The sequence below is a fragment of the Capra hircus genome, chromosome 25 (assembly GCF_001704415.2).
Source record: "Capra hircus breed San Clemente chromosome 25, ASM170441v1, whole genome shotgun sequence".
Taxonomy (NCBI): domain Eukaryota; kingdom Metazoa; phylum Chordata; class Mammalia; order Artiodactyla; family Bovidae; genus Capra; species Capra hircus.
This window is the reverse complement of record NC_030832.1, coordinates 18559763-18578750: the sequence shown is the minus strand read 5'-3', so window position 1 is coordinate 18578750 and position 18988 is coordinate 18559763. Positions and strand designations below refer to the sequence as shown.

The 18988-nt window shown below is 40.3% G+C and overlaps 1 protein-coding gene across 8 annotated transcripts in view; it reads right to left on the bottom strand.

Moving 5' to 3' along the window:
- LYRM1 (LYR motif containing 1) overlaps positions 1-18988 on the bottom strand; it is a 38072-nt gene that overhangs the window by 8227 nt on the left and 10857 nt on the right. The gene's annotated exons all lie outside the window — the stretch shown is intronic.

The window sequence follows — 18988 nt, the reverse complement described above, 5'->3', positions numbered from 1 at the left end:
AACAAAATGAGGAAATTTGGCTAGTGGGGACAGTGGCCAACTAGAGATGTGCCCCCTTGAGACAGAACAGTTCTACTCAGTCCCAGCCAGCTATTCTTATGTAGAATTGAGGCCCTAAGGGTGCCAGATTTCCTGACAGCTTAACAATAGGTGGCAGTCAAGATGTTTAAAATAAGAAATTTCAAAAAACACAGTATTTATTTTTGAAAATGCAAGTACCAAGAGGGCCAAATAAAATGAGTCTGCAGGCTCAATTCCACTTGTCAGGTTGCAATCTTTTTTAGTTCATCATAATCTTGTTGAAAATATTTCTCAGAATTGTTGGCCTACTTCCTTCCTTCCTTGTCCACATAAGAACTGTATAATAAATACAACTGAAAATCTTTCTGATGACTGAAGATCTTGTGGCTCCTCTTGAGTTTTCACTCTGAAATACATCAGTTTTAATTTCAGAGGATTTGGCCAAGGGAACCAACCCAAGTATATTCCTGAAAGCTAGCAGTATTTTTAAATATTAAATTCCTGTTAAAGTCATTTATTATAAAATTTTTCAGATATAGAAAATATATAGTTAATAACATAATTAAGTCATATATTCTTAAAGAACCTTAAAGAATAAATTATTTATATAGTCAAAACCCCATTGTACCCCTTCCAAACCAAATTTCCTCTCCTCTCCCCTAGAAGGAATCACTATCCTGAATTAGTTTACCTTTCTCACATATTGGGCTTCCCTGATAGCTCAGTTGGTAAAAGAATCCACTTGCAATGCAGGAGACCCTGGTTCGATTCCTGGGTCAGATCTGCTGGAGAAGGGACAGGCTACCCACTCCAGTATCCTGGCCTAAAGAATTCCATGGACTGTATAGTCCATGGGGTCACAAAGAGTCAGACACGACTGAGTGCTACTTTATGCTTAACATAATATTGCTTAGCCAGTTAAAATTTATATATATATATGAGGTATTATATCCTTCCACTTGCCTTTTTTGCTCATACTTGTACAATTCATCCATATCCTGTAGCTGTGGTTCATATATTCTAACTACTGCAATTCAGTCCACTGCATGAAGCTATCCCAACATACTTGTCTATTCTCCTACTGATGGACGTTGAATTTTTTCCCCTTCCCTCTCTTTTTTACTTATGCAAAAACTTCTGCCTATTTTTTAAACATAATTTTATTTATTTATTTATGGTGTGCTGGGTCTTTGTTGCTGTGTGGGCTTTTCTCTAGACTGGCAAATGGGGGCTACTCTCTAGTTGTGGTTCCTGAGCTTCTCATCTCGTGGCTTCTCTTGTTCTGGAGCACTGGCTCCAGGGCACACAGTCTTCAATAGTTGCAGCCTGTGGGCTCAGTAGTTTTAGCTCCCAGGCTCTTGAGCATGGCTCAATAATTCTGGTGCACAGGCTTAGTTGCTCTACTGCATGTAGGATCTTCCTGGACCAGGGATCAAACCCGTATCTCCTGCACTGGCAGGTGGACTCTATCACTGAGCCACCAGGGAAGCCCCAGTCTATTTCCTTACTGTTAACTTCTATATCTAAAAGAAATTCAGGGATCTGGGGCAAGATGGCACAGTGGGAAGACCCTGAGCTCACCTCTACAGGCACACCAAAATTGCAACTATTGATGAGAAAGCCTGCACTATAACAGAAAAGATCTCCTACAACTAAATATATAAAGAAGGAACACAATGAAATGGGTAGGAGGGGTGGAGCTGTGGTATAGTCAAGATCCATACCCCTAAGTGGATGACCCACAAACAGAAGAATAATTACAAGTGCAGAAGTTCTCAAGAAGCAATAGCTACAAGCTCCACATCAGGTTCCTCAGGTTGGGAGTCTGGCACAAGGAAGAAAAGCCGCTAGAATGATTGGCTTTGAAAGTCAGAGAGGCTTACTTTTTAGAGATCCAGAGAGTGGTGGGATGTAGAGACTGTTCCTAAAGGGTACATACAGACTTTCACATGGGCAGAAGCATTTATGTGAAGGAGCCTAGGTAGACCCACATGCTGATCTTTAAGAGTCTTCTGGAGAGACAAGAGGCAACTGGAGCTCATCCTGGAGTCATAGAAACTGATGGAAAGTGTTTTGGGGAGCTCATTTCACTACGTGGACCTATTGCCGGCAAGCGTCACTTTGGAATTCTTCCTTTAGCTTATTAGACATCAACCAGACATCACCAACCTGTCTGGGATGTCTCAGGCCAAGTAGCTAGCTGAGCAGAGACACACCCCACCAACCACCAAACAAGCTGCCTTAAGACTCCCTGAACCCACAGCCATCTCAGGACATGGTTCTATCCACAAAAAGGCCAGGAACTTGCCCCACACACCACACACACTAGCCCCAGGACTTCCAACACCCTGTGGCCTACCTTGAAGGGACATTTGGACTTAGCTCTGCCTACCAATGCGGCAACACTAGCCTCAGGACCACTACACTACTGCCCTGAAGCCTGCCATGGCGGGACCCAACCCACCTACCATCAGGCTGGTACTAGGCGCAGAATCCCTAGGCTACCACCACCAAGCCAGTATCAGCTCTGAGACATGTTGGGACCTTTAGAGCCAGCTGCCCCAGGATCAGGCCTCATCTACCAGCAGCCAACATAAGCTTTGGGACACCCTGTGCCCTGTAGCCAGCTGTGTCAGGAATCAGCTGCCCCCTATCAACAGGTAGATGCTAGACTGGGGAACCATGACTTTGCGAACACCCACCCTAGAACCTGGCTTTAGCCACCAGTGAGCCAGCATTAGCCCTGCAGCCCCTCATGATTTTATAGCCAGCTGTCTCATGACCCAGTCCCACCAATCAGCAGTTGGCAGTATCAGAACAAGTCAGGGCCTAACTAGCAGTTAGACAATGGGCCAGCCATCCCTACCAGACTGCCCACAGCAGTCAGCCCACCATAACTGAAGGACCCATGCAGTCCACCTAGTGGGTACCCCTTGAGCATATAGTTCTGATGACCAGATAAGAGTATGGTGGCTGGATGCACAGAATGTTTCCTACAAAAGACCATTTTTCCAAGGTCGGGAAATGAAATCAATCTACCGATATATAGACATAAAAATGCAAATTAGGCAAAATTAGGTGATAGAGCAACATGTTCCAAATGAAGGAATAAGATAAAACCCTAGAAGAAAAACTAAGTGAAATAGAAATAGGCATTTACCCAATAAAGAGCTCAAGGTAATAAACATAAACATGATCAAAGAACATGGGGAAAAAGTGGATAAACAGACTGAGAAGTTAGACGTTTTTAACAAAGAGAAAATATAAAGAAAGAGTTAGAAAATATAAAGAAAACCAAATAGAGATGAAGAGTATAATAACTGAAATAAAAGACACAGTAAAGTAAATCACTGAAGGTGAACAGAAAAAAGAAGAATAAAAAGAAATCCAGGAGACATTCAGGAAAACAACAAGCACACTAACATTCACAAAAAAAGGGTCCTAGAAGAAGAGAGAGAGAGAGAAAGGGGCAGAGAACATATCTGAAGACATAATAGCTGAAAATTCCTCTAGCATGGGCAAGGAACCAGACGTACAGGTCCAGAAAGCACAGAGTCCCAAATAGGATCAACCCAAGGAAGGCCACACAAAGACACACTGCAATTAAAATGGCAAAAATTAAAGATAGAGAGAGAATATTAAAAGCAGCAAGGGAAAACTAGCAAATTACCTACAAGGAAACTCCCATCAGACTATCAGCTGACTTTTCAGCAGAAACTCTGCAGGCCAGAAAGGAGTGGCATAATAATATGTTAGTATTTTGAGGGATGAACGGGAAAAATGTACAGCCAAGAATATTCTACCTGGAAAGATTTTCATTCAGATTTGATGGAAAGATCAAAAATTTTATAAAGAAGCAAAGCTAAAAGGGTTCAGCACCACCCAAAATAGTTTAGAAGATGTTAAGAGAACTTCTCTAAGTGAAAAAAAAAAGACCACAACGAGAAACATAAAAATTACAAAAGGTAAAAAGCTCACTGGTAAAGGCAAATATATAGTAAAGGTAGTAAATCAACTATATACAATGCTAGTAGGAAGGTTAAAAGACAAAAGGAATAAACTCATCTATATTTGCAATAAGTACATAGTTCAGTTCAGTCGCTCAGTCATGTCAGACTCTTTGCGACCCCATGAATCGCAGCACGCCAGGCCTCCCCGTCCATCACCAACTCCCAGAGGTCACTCAGACTCACGTCCATCGAGTCAGTGATACCATCCAGCCACCTCATCCTTTGTCGTCCCCTTCTCCTCCTGCCCACAATCCCTCCCAGCATCAAAGTCTTTTCCAATGAGTCAACTCTTTGCATGAGGTGGCCAAAGTACTGGAGTTTCAGCTTCAGCATCATTCCTTCCAATGAAATCCCAGGGCTGATCTCCTTCAGAATGGACTGGTTGGATCATCTTGCAGTCCAAGGGACTCTAAAGAGTCTTCTCCAACACCACACTTCAAAAGCATCAATTCCTCGGCGCTCAGCCTTCTTCACAGTCCAACTCTCACATCCATACATGACTACTGGAAAACACATAACCTTGACTAGACGGACCTTAGTCGGCAAAGTAATGTCTCTGCTTTTGAATATGCTATCTAGGTTGGTCATAGCTTTCCTTCCAAGGAGTAAGCGTCTTTTAATTTCATGGCTGTAGTCACCACCTGCAGTGATTTTAGAGCCCCCAAAAATAAAGTCTGACACTGTTTCCCCATCTATTTCCCATGAAGTGATGGGACCGGATGCCATGATCTTCATTTTCTGAATGTTGAGCTTTAAGCCAACTTTTTCACTCTCCTCTTTCACTTTCATCAAGAGGATCTTCAGTTCCTGTTCACTTTCTGCCTTAAGGGTGGTATCATCTGCATATCTGAGGTTATTGATATTTCTCCTGGCAATCTTGATTCCAGCTTGTGTTTCTTCCAATCCAGCGTTTCTCATGATGTACTCTGCATACAAGTTAAATAAGCAGGGTGACAGTATACAGCCCTATTTGGAACCAGTCTGTTGTTCCATGTCCAGTTCTAACTGTTGTTTCCTGACTTGCATACAGATTTCTCAAGAGGCAGGTCAGGTGGTCTGGTATTCCCATCTCTTTCAGCATCTTCCACAGTTTATTGTGATCCACACAGTCAAAGGCTTTGGCATAGTCAATAAAGCAGAAATAGATGTTTTTGGGGAACTCTCTTGCTTTTTTGATGATCCAGCAGATGTTGGCAATTTGATCTGTGGCTCCTCTGCTTTTTCTAAAACCAGCTTGAACATCTCGAAGTTCATGGTTCACGTTCTGCTGAAGCCTGGCTTGGAGAATTTTGAGCATTACTTTACTAGTGTGTGAGATGAGTGTAATTGTGCGGTAGTTTGAGCATTCTTTGGCATTGCCTTTCTTTGGGATTGGAGTGAAAACTGACCTTTCCAGTCTTGTGGCCACTGCTGAGTTTTCCAAATTTCCTGGCATATTGAGTGCAGCACTTTCACAGCATCATCTTCCAGGATTTGAAACAGCTCAACTGGAATTCCATCACCTCCACTACCTTTGTTCATAGTGATGCTTTCTAAGACCCACTTGACTTCACATTCCAGGATGTCTGGCTCTAGATGAGTGATCACACCATTGTGATTATCTGGGTTATGAAGATCTTTTTTGTACAGTTCTTCTGTGTATTCTTGCCACCTCTTCTTAATATCTTCTGCTTCTGTTAGGTCCATACCATTTCTGTCCTTTATCGAGCCCATCTTTGCATGAAATATTCCCTTGGTATCTCTAATTTTCTTGAAGAGATCTCTAGTCTTTCCCATTCTGTTCTTTTGCTCTATTTCTTTGCATTGATCTCTGAAGAAGGCTTTCTTATCTCTTCTTGCTATTCTTTGGAATTCTGCCTTCAGATGCTTATATCTTTCCTTTTCTCCTTTGCTTTTCACTTCTCTTCTTTTCACAGCTATTTGTAAGGCCTCCTGAGACAGCCATTTTGCTTTTTTGCATTTCTTTTCCATGGGGATGGTCTTGATCCCTGTCTCCTGTACAATGTCATGAACCTCATTCCATAGTTCATCAGGCACTCTATCTAACAGATCTAGGCCCTTAAATCTATTTCTCACTTGCACTGTATAATCATAAGGGATTGGATTTAGGTCATACCTGAATGGTCTAGCGGTTTTCCCTACTTTCTTCAATTTAAGTCTGAATTTGGTAATAAGGAGTTCATGATCTGAGCCACAGTCAGCTCCTGGTCTTGTTTTTGCTGACTGTATAGAGTTTCTCCATCTTTGGCTGCAAAGAATATAATCAATCTGATTTCAGTGTTGGCCATCTGGTGATGTCCATGTGTAGAGTCTTCTCTTGTGTTGTTGGAAGAGGGTGTTTGCTATGACTAGTGCATTTTCTTGGCAAAACTCTATTAGCCTTTGCCCTGCTTCATTCCACATTCCAAGGCCAAATTTGCCTGTTACTCCAGGTGTTTCTTGACTTCCTACTTTTGCATTCCAGTCCCCTATAATGAAAAGGATATTTTTTTTGGGTGTTAGTTCTAAAAGGTCTTCTAGGTCTTCATAGAACTGTTCAACTTCAGCTTCTTCAGTGTTACTGGTTGGGGCATAGACTTGGATTACCGTGATATTGAATGGTTTGCCTGGAGACGAACAGAGATCATTCTGTCATTTTTGAGATTGCATCCAAGTACTGCATTTCAGACTCTTTTGTTGACCATGATGGCTACTCCATTTCTTCTGAGGGATTCCTGCCTGCAGTGGTAGATATAATGGTCATCTGAGTTAAATTCACCCATTCCAGTCCACTTGAGTTCACTGATTCCTAGAATGTCGATGTTCACTCTTGCCATCTCCTGTTTGACCACTTCCAATTTGCCTTGATTCATGGACCTGACATTCCAGGTTCGTATGCAATATTGCTCTTTACAGCATCAGACCCTGCTTCTATCACCAGTCACATCCATAGCTGGGTATTGTTTTTGCTTTGGCTCCATCCCTTCATTCTTTCTAGAGTTATTTCTGCACTGATCTCCTGTAGCATATTGGGCACCTACTGACCTGGGGAGTTCCTCTTTCAGTATCCTACCATTTTGCCTTTTCATACTGTTCATGGGGTTCTCAAGGCAAGAATACTGAAGTGGTTTGCCATTCCCTTCTCCAGTGGACCACATTCTGTCAGACCTCTCCACCATGACCTGCCCATCTTGGGTTGCCCCACGGGCATGGCTTAGTTCCAGTGAGTTAGACAAGGCTGTGGTCCTAGTGTGATTAGATTGACTAGTTTTCTGTGAGTATGGTTTCAGTGTGTCTGCCCTCTGATGCCCTCTTGCAAACCCTACCATCTTACTTGGGTTTCTTTTACCTTGGGTGTGGGGTATCTCTTCAGGGATATACAAAACAAAAGTTGTAAAATATAATGTCGAAAACAGTAATCATCAGGGAGGGAAGTAAAAGTGCAGGATTATTAAATGCATCTGAAATTAAAAGATCAGCAATTTTAAAAAACCAATATATTTTAATTGGAGGCTAATTACTTTACAATATTGTAGTGGTTTTTGCCATATATTGACATGAATCAGCCACGGGTGTACACGTGTTCTCCATCCTGAAACCCCCTCCCACCTCCTTCCCCACCCCATCCCTCAGGGTCATCCCAGTGCACCAGCCCTGAGAACCCTGTCTCATGTATCAAACCTGGACTGGCAATCTATTCCACAAATGATTATATACATGTTTTAATGCTATCCTCTCAAATCATCCCACCTTTGCCTTCTCCCACAGAGTCCAAAAGTCTGTTCTTTATATCTGTGTCTGTTTTGCCATCTTGTATACAGGGTCATCGTTACCATCTTTCTAAATTCCATATATATGCATTAATATACTGTATTGGTGTTTTTCTTTCTGACTTACTGCACTCTGTATAATAGGTTTCAGTTTCATCCACCTCATTAGAACTGATTCAAATGCATTCTTTTTAATAGCTGAGTAATATTCCATTGTGTATATGTATCACAGCTTTCTTATCCATTCATCTGGTGGTAGACATCTAGGTTGCTTCCATGTCCTGGCTGCTATAAACAGTGCTGTGATGAACATTGGGGTACACGCGGCTCTTTTCATTCTGGTTTCCTCAGTGTGTATGCCCAGCAGTGGGATTGCTGGGTCGTATGGCAGTTCTATTTCCAGTTTTTTAAGGAATCTCCACACTGTTCTCCATAGTGGCTGTACTAGTTTGCATTCCCACCAACAGTGTAAGAGGGTTCCCTTTTCTCTGCACCCTCTCCAGCGTTTATTGTTTGTAGACTTTTGGATAGCAGCCATTCTGACTGGTGTGAAATGGTACCTCATTGTGGTTTTGATTTGCATTTCTCTGATAATGAGTGATGTTGAGCATCTTTCCATGTGTTTGTTAGCCATCTGTATGTCTTCTTTGGAGAGATTTCTGTTTAGTTCTTTGGCCCATTTTTTGATTGGGTAGTTTATTTTTCTGGAATTGAGCTTCAGGAGCTGCTTGTATATTTTTGAGATTAATTCTTGGTCAGTTGCTTTGTTTGCTATTATTTTCTCCCATTCTGAAGGTTGTCTTTTCACCTTGCTTATAGTTTCGTTCATTGTACAAAAGCTTTTAAGTTTAATTAGGTCCCATTTGTTTATTTTTGCTTTTATTTCCATTACTCTGGGGGGTGGGGGGGGTGGGTCATAGAGGATCCTGCTGTGGTTTATGTCAGAGAGTGTTTTGCCTGTGTTTTCCTCTAGAAGTTTTACAGTTTCTGGTCTTAAATTTAGATCTTTAATCCAAAGATCAGCAATTTAAAATAATCATGTGTGTGTACACACACACACAGATATGTGTGTGTATATATACATATATATATACACACACACATATTTATGGCTATACATTAACCTATATTGCACATATATATATTTATATACACACATGATATTTTTTTAATACCCAGAGATAAATGAAAACAAATACACAAAGATCCAAAATCTATGGGAGGCAGCAAAAGCAGCTGTAAGAGGTAAGTTTATAGTGATACAAGCTTACCCCAGGAAACAAGAATAATATCAAACAACTTAATCTTATACCTAAAGGAAGGAATTAGAAAAAGAACAAACAAACCCCAAAGTTAGTGGAAGGAAAGAGATAATAAAGATCAGAGCAGGTGTTTCCCTGATGGTTCAGTGGTTAAGAATCTGCCTGCCAATGTAGAGGACACAGGTCTGATTTCTGCTCTGAGGAGATCCCATATGCAGTGTAGCAACTAAGCTCATGTGCCACAACTACTGAGTCAGCACTCTAGAGCCTGTGAGTCACAACTACTGAGCCCATGAGCTGCAACTACAGAAGCCCATGTGCCTAGAGCCCATACTCTGCAACAAGAGAAGCCACCACTGAGAAGCCTGTACACAGCAACTAAAGAGCCCACGCACAGTGATTAGAGAGTAGTCCCTGCTTCCCAAACCTAGAGAAAGCCCATGGGCAGCAACAAAGACCCAGCATGGCCAAAAATAAATAAATAAATCTGAAAAAATCTCAAGAGAGCAGAAATTTTAAAAAAATAGAAAAGTCAATGAAACGAACAGATTTCTTTTTTAAAGAAAAACAAAATTGATAAATCTTTAGCTAGACTCATGAAGAGAAAAAGAGAAGGCCCAAATCAAAAAAATCAGAAATTAACAAGGAAGAGTTACAGTCAGTTATAAGTTACAGAGTTATAAGTGATTACTAGGAATGACTATATGCCAATAAAATGGACAACAGAAAAAAAATGGAGAAAATCTTAGAAATGTACAATATGCCAAGACCGAACCAGGAAAAAAATAGAAAATATGAACAGTTCAATTACCAGTAATGAAACTGAATCATAATTTTAAAATTCCCAATAAACAAAAGTCTAGGACCAGAGGGCTTCACAGGTGAATTCTACCAAACATTTAGAGAAGAGTTAACACCTATCTTTCTCAAGCTATTCCAAAAAATTTTGAAGGAAGGAACACTTCCTAACTCATTCTATGAGGCCGCTCACATCACCTTGATCCAAAACCAAACAAAGACATAACAACAACAACAAAAATTACAGGCCTGTATCACTGATGAACATAGATGCAAAAATCCTCAACAAATTATTAGCAAACAAAATCCAATGATACACTAGAAGGGTAATACACCATGATCAAGTGGGATTTATCAATATCTGCAAATCAATGTGATACCCTACATTAACAAATTGAAAAATTAAAAACCAAAGGACCATCTCAATAGATGTAGAAAGAGCTTTTGACAAAATTCAACATCCACTTATGATAAAAACTTCCCAGAAAGTGGGCACAGAGGCGATATCCCTCAAAATAATAAACACCATATATGACAAAATAACATATTCAATGGTGAAAAGCTGAAAGCATTACCTCTATGCTTGTGATGAGGAACAAGACAAGGATGCCCATTCTCTCAACATAGTTTTGGCAGTCCTAGCCACAGCAATCAGAGAAGAAAAATAAAAGGAATCCAAATTTTAAAGGAAGAAGTAAAACTGTCACTGTCTGAAGATGGCATGATACGGTACATAAAAAATTCCAAAGATCCCACCAGAAAACTACTACAGCTTATCAATAAATTCAGTAGAGCTGCAGGATACAAAATTAATATGTAGAAACCTGCTGCGTTTGTCTCTACTAACAACAAACTATCAGACAGAGAAATCAACTAAATAATTCTATTCATCATCATGTCAAAAAAATAAAATATCTCAAAATAAACCTACTAAGGAGGTAGACTTCCCTGGTGGCTCAGATGGTTAAGCATCTGTCTACAATGTGGGAGACCCGGGTTCAATCCCTGGGTCGGGAAGATCCCCTGGAGAAGGAAATGGCAATCCACTCCAGTACTATTGCCTGGAAAATCCCATCGACAGAGGAGCCTAGTAGGCAGGCTACAGTCCATGGGGTCGCAAAGAGTCAGACATGACTGAGCAATTTTACTTTACTTTCAAGGAGGTAGAAGATATCTTGGACAGGAAGAATTAATATTGTTAAAATTATAATACTACTTAAGGCAATCTACAAATACAATGCAATCCCTGTCAAAATACTGATGGCATTGTTCACAGAACTAGGACAAATATTTAAAAATTTGTATAGAAACACAAAAGACTCTGAATAGCCAAAATGTCTTTAGAAAGAACAGAGCTGGCTCCCTGACTTCAGACTATACTACAAAATTATGCTTATCATAACAGTATCATACATCACTCATGAAGATAAACTTAAAATAGATTAAAGAACTAAATGAAAGACTGAAAGCCATAATACTCCTAGAAAACACAGATAGAACATTCTGACATAAATTATGGCAATTTTTCTTGACTTGTCTTCTAAGACAAAGGAAACAAAAGCAAAACTAAACAAAATTGGGCCTAATTAAACTTAAAAGCTTTTTTTAACAACAAATGAAACCACTGACAAAATGAAAAAACAACCTACTGAGTGGGAGAAAATATTTGTAAATAATATGACTGATAAGAGGTTAATATCCAAAAATATATAGAGAGTTCATACAATTAAATATCAATAAAAACAACCTGATTAAAAAATGGGCAGAAGACCCAAATAGAAGTTTTTCTGAAGAAGACATACACATGGCCACCATCACATGAAAAGACACTCAGCATCAGTAATCATCAGTAATCCCTGGCAGTTCACAAGGTACAGAATTTGCCTGCAATGCAGGAGACGCAGGATTGATCCCTGGGTCAGGAAGATCCCCTGGAGAAGGAAATGGGTACCCACTCTAGTATTTTTGCCTAGAGAACTCCATGGACAGATGAGCTTGGCAGTCTACAGTCCACAGGGTTGCAAAGAGTCAGACGTGACTGAGTGACTAACACTTAGCCTAATCATCAGAAATATGCAAATCAAAACCATAATGAGATATTACTTCACACCTGTCAGACGGCTATCATCAAAAAGAAGATAAGTAATAAATATTGGGGACGACATGGAGGAAAGGGAAAAGTTGGTAGGAACATACCCTGGTATAGCCACTATGGAAAATCTATGGAGGTTCCTCGAAAGCTAAAAATGGAACTACCATCAGTTCAGTTCAGTTACACAGTCGTGTCTGACTCTTTGCAACCCCATGGACTGCAGCATGCCAGGCTTCCCTGTCCTTCACCATCTCCTGGAGCTTGCTCAAACTCATGTCCACTGAGTCAGTGATGCCATCCAGCCATCTCATCCTCTGTTGTCCCCTTCTCTGCCTCCCTTCAATCCTTCCAAGCCTTGGGGTCTCTTCCAATGAGTCAGTTCTTCATATCAGGAGGCCAAAGTATTGGAGTTTCAGCTTTAGTATCAGTCCTTCCAATGAATATTCAGGACTGATTTCCTGAATCAGTCCAAGGGACTCTCGAGTCTTCTCCAACACCACAGTTTAAAAGCATCAATTTTTCAGTGCTCAGCTCTCTCTATAGTCCAACTCTCACATCCATACATGACTACTAGAAAAATCATAGCTTTGACTAGACAAACTTTATGTCAGCAAAGTAATGTTCCTGCTGCCTAGGTTGGTCATAGCTTTTTTTCCAAGGAGCAAGTATCTTTTAATTTCATGGCTGCACTCACCATCTGCGGTGAATTTGGAGCCCAGCAAAATAAAGTCTGTCACTGTTTCCATTGTTTCCCCAACTATTTGCAAGAAATGATGAGACTGGATGCCATATTAGTTTTGTGAATGTTGACTTTTAAGCCAAATTTTTCACTCTTCTCTTTCACTTCATCAAGAGGCTCTTTAGTTCCTCTTCTCTTTCTGCCATAAGGGTGGTGTCATCTGCGTATCTGAGGTTATTGATATTTCTCTCAGCAATCTTGATTCCAGCTTGTGCTTCATCCAGCCTGGCATTTCTCATGATGTACTCTGCATATAAGTTAAATAAACAGGGTGACAATATACAGCCTTGATGTACTCTTTTCCCAATTAGGAACCAGTCTGTTGTTCTATATCTGGTTCTAACTGTTGCTTCTTGACCTGCATACCAGTTTCTCAGGAGGCAGGTAAGGTGGTCTGGCATTCCCATCTCTTGAAGAACTTTCCACAGTTTGTTGTGATCCACACAGTCAAAGGCTTTGGCATAGTCAGTAAAGCAGATTTTTTTTGGAACTCCCTTGCTTTTTGGTTTTTTGATGATCCAGTGTTGGCAATCTGATCTTTGGTTCCTCTGTCTTTTCTAAATCCAGCTTGAATATCTGGAAGTTCACAGTCTGCATACTGTTTAAGCCTGGCTTAGAGAATTGTGGGCATTATTTTGCTAGTGTGTGAGATGAGTGCAATTGTGCAGTAGTTTGAACATTCTTTGGCATTGCCTTTCTTTGGGATTGTAATGAAAACTGACCTTTTCCAGTCCTGTGGCCACTGCTGAGTTTTTCAAATTTGCTCTCATATTGAGTGCAGCACTTTCACAGCATCACTTTTTAGGATTTGAAATAGCTCAACTGGAATTCCATCACCTCCACTACCTTTGTTCTTAGTGATGTTTCCTAAGGCCCACTTGACTTCACACTCCAGGATGTCTGGCTCTAGGTTATTTGGGTCAAGAAGATCTTTTCTATATAGTTCTTCTGTGTATTCTTGCCTTATGACCAAGCAATTCTACTTCTGGGTATGTATCTGGGAAAAACAGTAGTTCAAAAAGATAAATGCACCCAATGTGCATTCATAACATCATTATTTATAAGACAAGATAGGGAAGTAACCTAAGTGTCTATCAACAGATGAATGGATAAAGAAGATGTAATATACACAATGTAATACTACTTGCCATAAAAAGAATGAAATTCTGCCATCTGCAACAACATGAATGGACCTGGAGGGTATTGTACTTAATGAGATAAATCAGACAGAGAAAGATAAATACTCTATGTTATCACTTATATATGGAATCTAAAAAAAAAAAAAAAAGAAATGAATGAATTAAACAAACAGACTCACAGATATAGAGAATGAACTATTGGTTACCAGTGGGGAGGCAGTGGGGCATCAGAGAGGTAGGGGATTAAAAGCACAAACTATGAAGTATAAAATCAGTAAGCTACCTGGATATATTATATAGCACAGGGGTTAGAGTCAATATTTTACAACAATTTTAAACAGAGTATAATCTATAATAATTTTGAATCATTATGTTGAACATCTGAAACTAATATTATAAATCAACAATACCTCAATTTAAAAAATGATTTAAAAAAGAAATTCAAAGAAGATAGGAAAAGAAAGCTCACTACTGGAGGGCTGCGATTAGTCAGATTTAGGAGAATGAATACTATATTTGCCTTTAAAACAAATTAGCAGGCTGGTAAGATGAGGATTTGGCAAGTGAGTAGCAAGACCAGGCAGTGGTACACCTCATTAGGAGTCCAGGACTTTTCTCAAACAGGTCATCTGTTGAGAAATATGCTGCTCATTGCCCTTTGAGAACAAGACCCATTTCGAACCCAAGGTAATACATGGAGATTCCACACTTTAGATTGGTCCTAAGCTTATGAGGATTTAGGCAGCTAAAGAAAGCAGATGGGAGCTGGAAGGAGCTGTGTTATCTAGAAATTCTGAAGGAATTCAAGGAATTCACCTGAGAGAGAATGTCTGAATGGCTCCACCTACTTATCCTGACATTGATGACCTTTCTTAAGCAATGAGGAATAAAGCATGGCTTAACCATTTCTTCAAATGGTTAAGAAATCACTACTTCACCCAAATACAAACGTTAAAAGGGCTAAAGTTATCTCCATTATACCTGATATTCATTTTGACATGGACTATGCTGTGCTATTATGTGGCTTGGAAAAATATAAAGCATTTTATATTCTAGAAATAATTTATTTTGGAAGCACATTTTTATAATGGTCTGATCTTGTTTTTAGAAAATGAAAGTGCAGTAAGTGATGGGTCCGATTTCCGTGAACAAATGGGTATATTGTTTCAGTACAGTATTTAGTCCTTGTGCATTTCTAGTTGGTGCTTTTTGGGAAATGGGTCATGTGTACCACTTCACTACATAAAGGAGAGCATTCTTAAGTTTTATCCACAGAAGACTTATCCCCCAAACCCCTAGCATAAAAGAAGGCTCTTAAGAGTTGAGGGGAGAAGAAAAGGCTGTGATTTTATTTTTTTCCTCTTTCTATACCTCACTGCTTGGTAGCATCTTTCCTGAAAGGCTAGACCTTGACCTTCCAGGAAAGATGACCTTGAATCAGGTTAGAGAGTTCAGTGTCAACATGAAGAATTCACACTTGGCAGCATCAACTGTTTTTCAAGTATTACCTAAAAGTCAGCTTATGTACTTGTACAGAGTAGAATATGTAGCTAGACTTCTTGAGATTTTCAGAATGACAGTACCTTTTAAGGGATTAAGAGGGCTTCCTGAAAGTCATAAAAAAATGAGAAAGCAAAACATGTCTTCCTTATATAAAGAACCTTAGAAAATATTGTGTTAACATGTAGCTTAATGTCATGAAACGAACAAAATTGGATTAGGTAGAGGCAGAGCTGTGTTGAGCATTAGTCGACTTTCTTACCTTAATTTTGAAGGATCTCTACTCACTAAATGTTATTCATAGTTCTTACTACAAAAATCATTAACTTATTTTTTAAAGTAGATTTTCTTACTTTGGAGGATCAGGAATAAGTCGACCTTATATTTATGATATGACAGTGAAAAAAAAATTTTTTTTAATATACTCAGAGGCTATTTTTGGAGAAGGCAGTGGCACCCCACTCCAGTACTCTTGCCTGGAAAATCCCATGGATGGAGGAGCCTGGTAGGCTGCAGTCCATGCTAAGGGTTAAACACGACTGAGCGACTTCCCTTTCACTTTTCTCTTTCATGCATTGGAGAAGGAAATGGCAACCCACTCCAGTGTTCTTGCCTGGAGAATCCCAGGGATGGGGGAGCCTGGTGGTGAGAGAGTCATTTCCTAGGCAGGTTGATAAGAAGTTTAGGGGTCCCCAAGGAGAGAGGGGTCTGGAATTCTCAAGGAGGAAGAAAGGACAAAGTTTTTTTCCTTCTCTACATTCCTTAGGATTATATAACAACAATGTATTATGCCTGAGGACAGTCTCTGGATTAAACCTTCTGGCTAATTCTGTTATCTTAAAATGTAAATTATGGGAGCAGGTCTGGTGAGGTCTTTACAACCTCCAGACATTCTTTGGATTCATTGGAGAGTATATAAACTCATTGCTAACATTAACAAGTGGGTACTCTTTCTACCCCCTTCTGATGCCTATGTCAAAAACTTTCTCTATCTCCTTTACACTTTAATAAAAACTTTATTACACAAAAGCTCTAAGTGATCAAGCCTCATCTCTGGCCCCGGATTGAATTTTTCTTCTCCCGCGTCGTGATTCAACAACAACCTTTCAGTGGGCTGCCGTCTATGGGGTCGCACAGAGGCGGACACGACTGAAGTGACTTAGCAGCAGCAGCATGCTGTGCTATACTTAGTCGCTCAGTCGTGTCCGCCTCTGTACGACCCCATGCACTGTACCCACCAGGTTCCTCCATCCATGGGGAGTCTCCAGGCAAGAAGAATACTGGAGTGGGTTGCCATGTCCTCCTCCTGGGGATCTTCTCAACCCAGGGATTGAACCCAGGTCTCCCGCATCACAGGCAGATTCTTTACCAGCTGAGCTACCAGGAAGCCCAACATCTGTTACACCTCACAGGAAAAAACACTTAAAAGGAATTCATACAAATTAAGAGAGATCATCATGCATTATGGCTAATCATAATGAAAACTCATAGAATTGATGATGTTTTCCTGGTAAAGAAACAGGTTTCTGAGTTTCTGGCTATCCTTAAAACTCCATGGTTTCATACAAAAACACATGAGTCAGTTCCTGTGAGGAGCAGTCTGCAACAAACTTCTATGCACAACTGCTTCACTTCCCTGTCATTAACAGATTAAACTTCCTCGACTGCACAATACCAAAAGAGGAAGGTGAAGGCGATCTGGCATATTAAAACAGCAGCAGCCTTCTCCAAAGTCTGACTTTCATTTCTTTCTTTCAACTACTCTAAGAACCACAGCTTCATACTTTAACTGATCATACTATATATATCTGATACACAAGCCTTACCATTACAATACTTGAGGTAACAAGCAGAACTAACAACTCGTATTTAATAGGACCATTTTCAAAACACTTTAATGTTTAAGTGTTTTGAAAACTAATCCTGGTAGTTCCCTGGTGATACATACAGTGATTGGGAATCTGCCTCCCAATGCAGAGGAAGCTGATTTGATCCCTGGTCAGGGAACTAAAATCCCACATGCCTAGGGGCAACTGCTGAGCCCTTGTGCTGTGCTCTACAAGAGGGTCACACGCTGCAAAAAACCCTAATCCTGAAAGGGAAATAAGTGATGTCTCCCTTTCCAACATTAGGTGACCCAGAAAAGTTAAGTCCAAAAGATTTCCACAGACAGACTAAGCTGTATTACGTACTATTAACAAGTGGGTGTTACAAAGCTTGTGATTCTAAAAAAAAAATCAGCCATGTAAGTAAAAAAAAAAAAAAAAAAAAAATTAAGCTATTTTCTTTTTGGTTTATATTTCTATTCCTAGAAAGGAACGTATTTAGGAAAAGTGCCTTTTCCCTAAGAGTTTTCTTCCTTTTGGATTTAATGGCTTGAAACCAACGTTTACTCCTCTAATTGTCAATTATCTGTCACTATTGATGCAGGGCTAAATCAGCCCTTATCCTTCTTCACTAGTATCAGGGGTTGATGTGATGCAGCGGGGTCTGCTGGGATTCTACCATGGGCGATATAAGGAATATTCAGTTGTTTAGAGGACCACAAATGAACTGCAGTCACAACTGCCTGTGAAATCAGTTCTTATATTTAGAACTTCTTAAAAGTCTTGAGAAGCCTATATGCAGGTCAGGAAGCAACAGCTAGAACTGGACATGGAACAACAGACTGGTTCCAAATAGGAAAAGGAGTATGTCAAGGCTGCATATTGTCACCCTGCTTATTTAACTTCTGTGCAGAGTACATCATGAGAAACGCTGGGCTGGAAGAAGCACAAGCTGGAATCAAGATTGCCAGGAGAAATATCAATAACCTCAGATATGCAGATGACACCACCTTTATGGCAGAAAGTGAAGAGGAACTCAAAAGCCTCTTGATGAAAGTGAAAGAGGAGAGTGAAAAAGTTGGCTTAAAGCTCAACATTCAGAAACGAAGATCATGGCATCTGGTCCCATCATTTCATGGGAAATAGATGGGGAAACAATGGAAACAGTGTCAGACGTTATTTTTTTGAGCTCCAAATTCACTGCAGATGGTGATTGCAGCCATGAAATTAAAAGACGCTTACTCCTTGGAAGAAAAGTTATGACCAACCTAGATAGCATATTGAAAAGTAGAGACATTACTTTGCCAACAAAGGTCCGTCTAGTCAAGGCTATGGTTTTTGTACTGGTCATGTACAGATGTGAGAGTTGGACTGTGAAGAAGGCTGAGCGCCGAAGAATTGATGCTTTTGAACTGTGGTGTTGGAGGAGACTCTTGAGAGTCCCTTGGACTGCAAGGAGATCCAACCAGTCCATTCCGAAGGAGATCAGCCCTGGGATTTCTTTGGAGGGAATGATGCTGAAGCTGAAACTCCAGCTTTGGCCACCTCATGTGAAGAGTTGACTCATTGGAAAAGACTCTGATGCTGGGAGGGGTTTGGGGGCAGGAGGAGAAGGGGACGACAGAGGATGAGATGGCTGGATGGCATCATTGACTCTATGGACGTGAGTTTGAGTGAACTCCGGGAGTTGGTGATGGACAGGGAGGCCTGGTGTGCTGCAATTCATGGGGTCGCAGAGTCAGACACGACTGAGCGACTGAACTGAACTGAAAAGTTTTGTAACTTTTATTCTGAGACTGATAGTTCTTCAAATTCTGCTTTTCACTTCCTTAACCCTCAAATCCCAGAATGA